Here is a 9806-nt window from a genome sequence, read left to right as displayed (position 1 = left end):
CTCATCGATGAGGATTAGGCCTGTTCTTTTGTCTAGAAACTGATTCGGAACAATTTTTTTAGCATCTAGTTGTACTGTTGCTATCATGCTACTGACATCATCACCCTCGTTACGTATCCCGAATATGTCATAAACATCTTCATTAAGCACACTGATGCCGTCAATATTTGGCCGAATAATAAATCGCTTTCTACTACTATCATACGTTGTAATCATAAATTCCAATAAATTTTTCCTCATTTTCACCGAAGGAATTCTCAACATACTGTCCAAATTTGTGCCACGTAGCATCATGCGCTGTCTGGGTGTGAATTTTCCCACCAATTCACCACTTCTCAACCGAGCAGTACACATCTCCCAATTCTTGCATTCTAAATAAGATGACAGTATCTAACTAGTTACGAGATTCGAAAAACATTACATATGGTTTAATACCGTACCTTCTGGCGTCTCGACGTGCACCGGCAACCCCCGTTGCCTAACCCCACCTGGTGTGGGTTAGTCGTGGCAGCCGCGCGCCCTGTGCCCATACCAGCGCGCTGGCCGATGGCCCGTCCTAGGGTTTAGGGTGCCGGCGACTTTGCCAAGACGGCACGGTCGGGCCTGAGATCCAAGTCGCGCACAGATGCTGGATTGTATGGCCGCCGTCAGGCCGGCAGGGAAGGGAGTTGGGACGGCCACGGCGGTGCGACCGTCGGATCGAGGAGGGGTGAGGACGTGCGTGGAGGCGGCGGGGTTAGGCGGTCCTGGGGCGAGGTAATGGCGGCGTGCTTTCCATGCCATGCACGCACGTACGGCGTCATAGACGTGGTCACGCCATAGTGAGCCACTTGGCCCGTCCCGTAAAACTACCGCCGGCTGGCCCACGATGCATTTATTAAAAACATGCATTGTACTTCAACATTTCAGTTTAATACCACATCGCTAAGCCGGCACGCCGTTGACTCCTTTATATAGTTTTCTTTTGATCAATGCACAAACATCTCAGTTTGTGGGACTCGATTTGGAGGATGTGCAGGATCGATGTGAGTCTTCACCTGCTCTGAGCTTGTGAAGGTTCACATGGATCATGCATATTCTTCAAAAAGAGAGTCATTATCTCCGATGTTTTTTTAACGTCAGAAAATATTAATGCATTTTTTTAATACGTTCTCTTTTCGGACTCAGCCGGTGGACCCCAAACTTTTTGCACACGCACTCATCGACAGGTCCATCATGCGTGCAAGTTTTCATAATTTTCTGGCACCGTATGAATTTCCTATGGTTTTCTCCGTGAAACGCACCGAAAACACTGACCGGGCGTGACGCAACATGCGTTTGGTGTCCGACGTCGTTCAAATCTTGCGTGGGGCCCTAAGATGGGCATGCCCACTGCCTCCCAAAATTGGGTGACGTTTCGTGCATGCCACCTCGTACCACCAATGCAACCGGCACTGATCGGATATGAACAATGTCATCCCCATACTGCGTTCTCTTTTCGGACTCAGCCGGTGGACCCCAAACTTTTTGCACACGCACTCATCAATAGGTCCATCATGCGTGCAAGTTTTCATAACTTTCCGGCACCGTATGAATTTCCTATGGTTTTCTCCGTGAAACGCACCGAAAACACTGACCCGGCGTGACGCAACGTGCGTTTGGTGTCCGACGTCATTCAAATCTTGCGTGGGGCCCTAAGATGGGCATGCCCACTGCCTCTCAAAATTGGGTGACGTTTCGTGCATGCCACCTCGTACCACCAATGCAACTGGCACTGTTCGGATATGAACGATGTCAGCCCCGTACTGCGTTCTCTTTTCGGACTCAGCCGGTGGACCCCAAACTTTTTGCACATGCACTCATCGACAGGTCCATCATGCATGCAAGTTTTCATAATTTTCCGGCACCGTATGAATTTCCTATGGTTTTCTCCGTGAAACGCACCAAAAACACTGACCGGGCATGATGCAACGTGCGTTTGGTGTCCGACGTCGTTCAAATCTTGCATGGGGCCCTAAGATGGGCATGCCCGCTGCCTCCCAAAATTTGGTGACGTTTCGTGCATGCCACCTCGTACCACCAATGCAACCGGCACTGATCGGATATGAACGATGTCAGCCCCGTAGTGCGTTCTCTTTTCGGACTCAGCCGGTGGACCCCAAACTTTTTGCACATGCACTCATCGACAGGTCCATCATGCGTGCAAGTTTTCATAATTTTCTGGCACCGTATGAATTTCCTATGGTTTTCTCCGTGAACCGCACCGAAAACACTGACCGGGCGTGACGCAACGTGCGTTTGGTGTCCGACCTCGTTCAAATCTTGCGTGGGGCCCTAAGATGGGCATGCCCACTGCCTCCCAAAATTGGGTGACGTTTCGTGCATGCCACCTCGTACCACCAATGCAACCGGCACTGATCGGATATGACCGATGTCAGCCCCGTACTGCGTTCTCTTTTCAGACTCAGCCGGTGGACCCCAAACTTCTTGCACACGCACTCATCGACAGGTCCATCATTCGTGCAAGTTTTCATAATTTTCCGGCACCGTATGAATTTCCTATGGTTTTCTCCGTGAAACGCATTGAAAACACTGACCGGGCGTGACGCAACGTGCGTTTGGTGTCCGACGTCGTTCAAATCTTGCGTGGGGCCCTAAGATGGGCATGCCCACTGCCTCCCAAAATTGGGTGACGTTTTGTGCATGCCACCTCGTACTACCCATGCAACCGGCATTGATCGGATATGAATTTTTTATGATTTTTTCCATGAATTCAATTCTATATTAAGTAGTGTTTTTAATATAATTACATAATAAATTATATATTAAGTATTGTTTTTAACATAACTACTAAATAAATTCTATATCAAGTACTGTTTTTTAAAAAGGGTATTTTCCAAATTATTATTACTTCTAAATTATAACAAAAACCTCTTTACTATTATGAAAACTACTTTAGCCATTAATGCAAAACACATAAAAAAATAATGAACATTACATAAATTATTGAACATTTATACAATACGTAGGACTTTTCATTATTATTTATACAATACAACATTTATTAAAAAAATTACTATTATTTTTGAAACAATAAAGACATAACAAAAAAACAATGACACCGCGCGTTGGACGGCCCAGTGACTGTGCGCGACGGCGCGCGTGGGCCGGCCCATTGAGTGTGCGCGCGGTGCGGGGGCAGGGTCGGCGGGGGTGACGACTAAAGTTTAGTCCCCCCTCGCCCGCCGAACGACGCCGCGACCGACTTATATACCAACCTCCCACCACCGTTTCGAACTCCTCTCATTCCCGCCCTGTCCCGCCACTACCCCGTTGGCCTGTGTTGTAGGCCGTAGCTGGGCCGAAAGGCCGGCCCTTTCGCCACCCGGCTTGATCGGTCCGGACCGATTAAGCGCAGTTGCGGCATGCAAGTACAGGTGGTTTTTTTTGCATCACAATTTTATTGCCTTCTATGAGTCACGGTGCGGGGGGGGGGGGGGGGGGAGGTGGAAGGGGCGCTTTTTTAGTCCCACCTCGCGCGCCGAGGGACGCCTGACCGGCTTATATCCCCGCGTTCATGCACATTGCTATATGAGACAGTTAGTAATAATTTGGTTTGACTTTGCTACTGCTAGCGGCGGCACTGCCGCACTGCCCGGTCAGTGTAAGCTCATTACACAGTCCGGGCAGTGCGGCCGTGTACTGCTAGCAGTGTAAACTCAAATCATATCGTTACTATCTGTCTAATTTTTTTTATTATTTGCCACACTATGCAAATTTCATGAGTACTATCTACAATATTTTTTTGACATCCTTCAAATGAACTCAAATTACATTAGTAATATCTACCATCATATGTATAATGTCAATACGAAATAAATTCTGTATTAAGTACTCTTTGTAATATAATTACTTAATAAATTCTGTATTAAGTAGTGTTTTTAATTCTATGTGAAGTACTGTTTTTTTATTAACGGTCATTTCCAAATTATTAGTTATAGCAATAAACTTATTAATTTATTTTCGACATCCTTGAAATGAACTCAAATTTTTTATAGTGTTCCACCATCATCACTAGGATGCATGCCAAGTTTTCTATATTTTTTTATCGCTTTATGATTTTTCTATAATTTTTTCTGTGAAAATAGCACATAGCACACCCCGGACGTTACACAACATGTTTTTGGTGTTCAAATACGTTCAATTCTTGGATTGAATGTAAGGGTGACCATACCAACTCACTTGCAAAAGTTGAGGTCATTCCGAATATGTCGAAAAATTGACCTCCTTCTCCGGAGACCGTTCGGGCAGGACTGAAGGACCTGTCCGAAAGGAGTTTTTTTTTCCGACATCCTTGAAATGAACTCAAATTTTTTTATAGTGTTCCTCCATCATCACTAGGATGCATGCCAAGTTTTGTATCTTTTTTATCGCTTTATGGATTTTCTATAATTTTTTCTGTGAAAACAGCACATAGCACACCTCGGACGTGACACAACATGTTTTTGGTGTTCAAATACGTTCAATTCTTGGATTGAATGTCAGGGTGACCATACCAACTCACTTGCAAAAGTTGAGGTCATTCTGAATATGTCGAAAAATTGACCTCCTTCTCCGGAGACCGTTCGGGCAGGACTGAAGGACCGGTCTGAAAGGAGTTTTTTTTCGACATCCTTGAGATGAACTCAAAGTTTTTCCATAGTGTTCCACCATCATCACTAGGATGCATGCCATGTTTTGTGGCTTTTTTTACTTTATGAATTTTCTACAATTTTTCGGTGAAAACACCACATACCACACCCCCGGACATGACGCAACATGTTTTTGATGTCCAAATACGTTCAATTCTTTTATTGACTGTGGGGGTGGGCATACCAACTGACTTGCAAAAATTGAGGTCATTCCAAATATGTCGACAAATTGGCCTCCTTCTCCGGAGACCGTTCGGCCAGGACCGAAGGCCCCGCACGAAAGGAGTTTTTTTCGACAGCCTTGAAATGTACCCACATATTTTTATAGTGTTCCACCATCATCATTAGGATGCATGAAAAGTTTTCTGGATTTTTTATCGCTTTAAGATTTTTTCATAATTTTTTCGTGAAAACACCACATACCACACCCCGGACGTGACGTAATATGTTTTTGGTGTGCATGCATGACAAGTTCTCCGGAGACCGTTCGGGCATGAGGAAAGGCCCCATGCATGCGTTTTGCGACTGATTTTTCTACAATTTCTGTGTCGATTATCGTCTCGTAACTTTGAAATGTATCTTTCTGTTTATTTTTTGAAGTTGCATGACTAACATCAAATTAAACATACGGATTTTTTTTCAGATAAGCGATTCCGAGTTCATTCATAATCCAAAATATTTTACATAACCCTAAACATAACCGCGCACTGCTCTTACATAACTTAGACCGAAATTTAAATAAAAACCCTAACACTAGACTACTCATCGTCGCTGGCGCCAGTGAGGTCGACGACCGGGGCCATACCGCCGGCCTCTCCTTCGCCGCTGTCGCCGCCATCGTCGCCACCGTCGTCGTCGTCGCTGCTGAAATCCCACCAGTTGTCTTCCCGCACCTGTTGCTCCTGCACCGCCGCTATGGCCGCCAGCCGCTCTCGTTCCTCACGAGTGGCCGCCGCCTCCTCCTCTGCCGACCGGGCCAGCACCACAAGTAGCCCCGGTGTGTCGTCGGGGTCTCCGTCTTGCGCGAGGGTGGCCTGCGCTGGCGGGATCTCAACCAGCGCCGGGGCAGGGGGCGCCTGCTGTGTCGGGGCAGTGGGGGTGGCTGGAGGTGGGTCGTGGCGGCGGCGACCACGGGAAGTGCCGGCCTCGCCGGTAATGTCCCCGACGGTGCGGCCGGACGCCGCATCCCTGAACGCGCCGAGGACGATGTCGAAGTTCTTCCCGCGCCAGAACCTGCGCCGGGCCCTCCGGTTGTACCGACCGCCAGGGAACGCGCGGAGCTGCTCCCTCGTCGGCGGCGGTCCCATGGTTGGGATGCCGTCCGCCCCGATCCGCCATGGCCTCGGCAACTTGGCTGCCGGCGGCACCACAGGCCGTACCGGGCCAGATCCTCTGTGTCGCCGATGGTCAGGCTCAGCGGCCAGACGCCGCTCGGCCACGCGCCCTCGTCGGAGTCGCTGGAAGACATTGCCGGCGAGGAGGGGGAGATGGGCGGGCGAGGAGAGGAAGAGAGATGGGCGGGGCGAGGGAGATGGCACGGTGTGGTGAGGGGCTGACGCGGCCTTTTATAGACGGCGGGGGAGGGATGTGGGCGGGCGAGCCATCGGCGGCGCGCCCCCCGAGGGAGAGGCGGGCGGCTGGCGGCACGGGCGATGGCGTGTGAAAGCGAGGCAGCGGCGGCGTGTGAAGGCGCGACGCGGCAGCCGAGGCATCCCTGGCGTCTGGGCGCGGCAGCGGTGGTGTGGGAAGGCATGAGGACGGCAGGCGCGGCAGGCGATGCGTCGGTGGCGTGTGAAGGCGGGCGGGCGGTCGCCGCAGCGGCGGCAGCCGACTGGTCACGTCAACTGCCGGCCCGACGCGGAAGGCTGGCGGCAGGCGCCCGGTCGCCGCACGCACGGCAGTGGAGGGCGCGGACTACGAGGGTAGCAGGCGGGCGGCAGAAGATCAGCCGCGAGCAGTCGGCGCCTGCATGCACGCCGCCATTACTGCAAAGCAGTTAATTGCACGGCGATACGGCCGTCCGCGCCACATCCACACGTACGCCCCACCGGTCAACGCCGACTTTTTTAATAAAACACGCCCTGCATCTGACATACTAGGCCCGTGGATGCTAAATGCTCGGCTCGGCTCGCGTGCTCACGACTGCCAAGCGGCTCGGCTCGTCCCGCACCCGCGTACACATAGGCGCGCGGAGTATCGGCGTGGACGCGTGGGTGGGGGGTAATTTTTTTAAATAAGACGATCGTGCCCCTGGCAGCGAAGGGGTATGGGGGAATCTCAGCCCTTGATGTGTTTAAGGGGGGTGTACCAAAGCAGAAGTGGTGAGCAGGAGGGAATGGGATCGTACCAAGATGACGATTCCGAGAAGGGGAACAACACCAGGTGATGTCGGTGTTGTCTGGAGGAAGAACTAGGCAAGGAATTCTCCCGGTCCGAGTCCGTGGCTCCAGGCAGCCACACCATCAACAGGTCCGGCAACCTGTAGGTGTCGGCAGCTAGAGGACAAAATTACTGTTCTGACCCATTGTGCAAAGAAAATCCCGATTTGACCTCGTTCCAATTTTTTTTTCGTTTCTGACCTTTTTCGGTGACGCCAAGGTCCATGGCGTCTGGGTTACGAAGCAGACACCAGGGACCCTGGCATCTGGCCCCTGGCCCGCACTGCCCGCGTGCCCGTTGACCTGCTGACGTGGCAAAGGGGCTAGACGCCAGGTACCCTGGCGTCTGGCCCTGGTAACAGAATAACCCTTGGGGAAAGTGTGTGGGACCCACCCCACACACTTTCCCCAATCCACAACCCGAGCTTGAAGAACACTTGGAGCTCTCACACTCTCTCCTACCCCTCAAGCTCCCCCTCAAATCCTCTCCAAAAGGTACATCCCTTAGGTGGATCTTTCCATCACTTTGTTGCTCTTGTTAATCTCCCCCAAATCATCCAATTATTTTTTGTCAAATCTTGTTATTTTGGTTGCATTTTATACATGTTGGTGGAACCCTAGTTCATGTTTTCTCCCTTATGTTAGTGTGAATGGCTTGGTTAACTTTGATAATATAGTGCTATGCATGGTGTGTAGTAGGAATATATGCTTGTTGAGTAGAAAGATTGGGGGTTAGGTTAGTTAGTGATTAGGGTTAACTTTGCTTAGTGTGTGTTAATTAGTGATACTTTTGTGGACATCACCAATAATTTAGTCTTGATATGATTTGGATAGAATTAGATGTATTTGGATAAACACACCAATTCTCATTGAAGTCTTAAATCCATTCATGTTATTTTTAGATGGAGAGACTTGTTAATGTTCATTACATGGACAAGGAGGCATTCTTGAGTAACAATGCCGACACGGGTGAGGAACCATTGGTTTTTGATACAAGCCCTAGCTATGAGGATGTTGTTGCAAAAGTGAGACAAGTCTTAGAGTGGATGGACACCAATGTTGATGTTAAGTTAACAGGAAGGTATGATGTTGGAGTTGGAGCCAAATCTCGCTTGAAAAGTATGCCTATCACCTCGGATTTGCATTGGGATGTATACAAGGAAAAAGTATCCCAATCGGAAGACAAGTCACTTGAATTGTTTGCCACCAAGGTTGAATCTCCTCGGTTTACCATTGATTTGAACCGGCATGTCTCTTCCCCAATGGATGACATGAGCGAGAGGACAATGGTGCCACTTGTTGAGCATAGGGTTGTGGTTGATGCCCCTAATGTTTATCCCCCACCACGTCCCCGTGTATCATCTATCAAAGCAAATGAGGTTGAGTTGTATGCCCCCAATGCTTCTAGCCAACCACCAACTAGCCAAGCAAATGAAGTTGAGGTGATTGCTAGTGACGAAGTAATTCAATAGGATGAAGATGTTTATGATGACGACGAAGAGCAAGAGGAAGGGTTTCATGGTAATGATGTTGGTGACTTGGATGCGTACATAGCGCAAAAGGACATGGATCGTGACTTGCCTTTTAGGCGTCAATATGCGTATGACTCGGATGATGAGGGTCCAGTTGAACAGTTGGACGAGGATGGATTCACAAAGGAGGAGAACCAAATCCACTTTGAGCTGACGGGCATACAAAAAAGAACTCACTTGTTTAAAGATCTCAGCCTTGCCCATAAAGCTGTTGTTGACGGTGGAATGAGAATGACGGCGATTGAGCCAACACCATGCCCGGATCCAGGAGAACCAAGGGTGGAGAATGAGGACGAGAATGCTTATTTGAAGAAAGGATTGAAGTTTCTGAGCTTGCCTATGCTGAAGTTTTGGTTGGCTGACTATGCCATTCGAAACCATAGGCCAATTTATGTTGAGCACTCCGACATGAAGTTGCGTTACACCGTGGTGTGTGAGCAAAAGGAATGCACATGGAAGGTTCGTGCAAGAAAGCTTAAAGAAACCGAAGAATGGGTGTTGAAAAGTTGTGATACCACTCATAGATGCAAACCGCCATCGAAACGACTTAGAAAGACACACCGTCAACTCACATCTGAGTATCTCGGATACAAATGGATGAAAGACATAGCCTTTGATCCCACTGTGAAAGTGAGGTTTCTCATGCGGACGGTGAAAAAACAATTTGGTTATGAAGTCAAGTATGGGAAGGCATGGAAGGCAAAGGCAAATGCTATTAGGATGTTGTATGGTGGTTATGAAGAAGCATACAACCAGCTCCCAAGGTTGTTGGCCGCGATTGCACATAGGAACCCGGGCATGTTTCATGTGGTCGAGGATCACGAGGGAGTGTTCCACCGTGCCTTCTGGAGTTATGGACAATGTGTGGAGGCGTTTCAGCATTGTCGTCCGGTCTTGTCTATAGATGGCACGTTCTTGACCGATAGATATAAGGGCACACTAATGGTAGCAATGGCGCACTCATCAAACGACAACGTGTTGCCGTGTGCATTTGCTTTGGTGCCTTCCGAGCACCAAGACAACCGGGAGTGGTTCATGGGTCATGTTAGGCACAACGTGATTGGGGCTAGGGAGGTATGCATCATATCGGACCGGCATCATGGCATACTCAAGGCAATGGACATTGTTATTCCAGGATTTCCAAAGCTTCACCACAGATGGTGCATGAGGCATTTCGTGGCCAACTTTTACCGGGCATGTAAGAGCAAGGAGCTCAGCAAAGACCT

Source organism: Triticum urartu, chromosome 7A (genome assembly GCF_056163025.1).
Source record: "Triticum urartu cultivar PI428250 chromosome 7A, HENAU_Tu73, whole genome shotgun sequence".
Taxonomy (NCBI): Eukaryota; Viridiplantae; Streptophyta; class Magnoliopsida; order Poales; family Poaceae; genus Triticum; species Triticum urartu.
The sequence above is the reverse complement of the archived record's forward strand: the minus strand, read 5'-3'. Positions refer to the sequence as shown.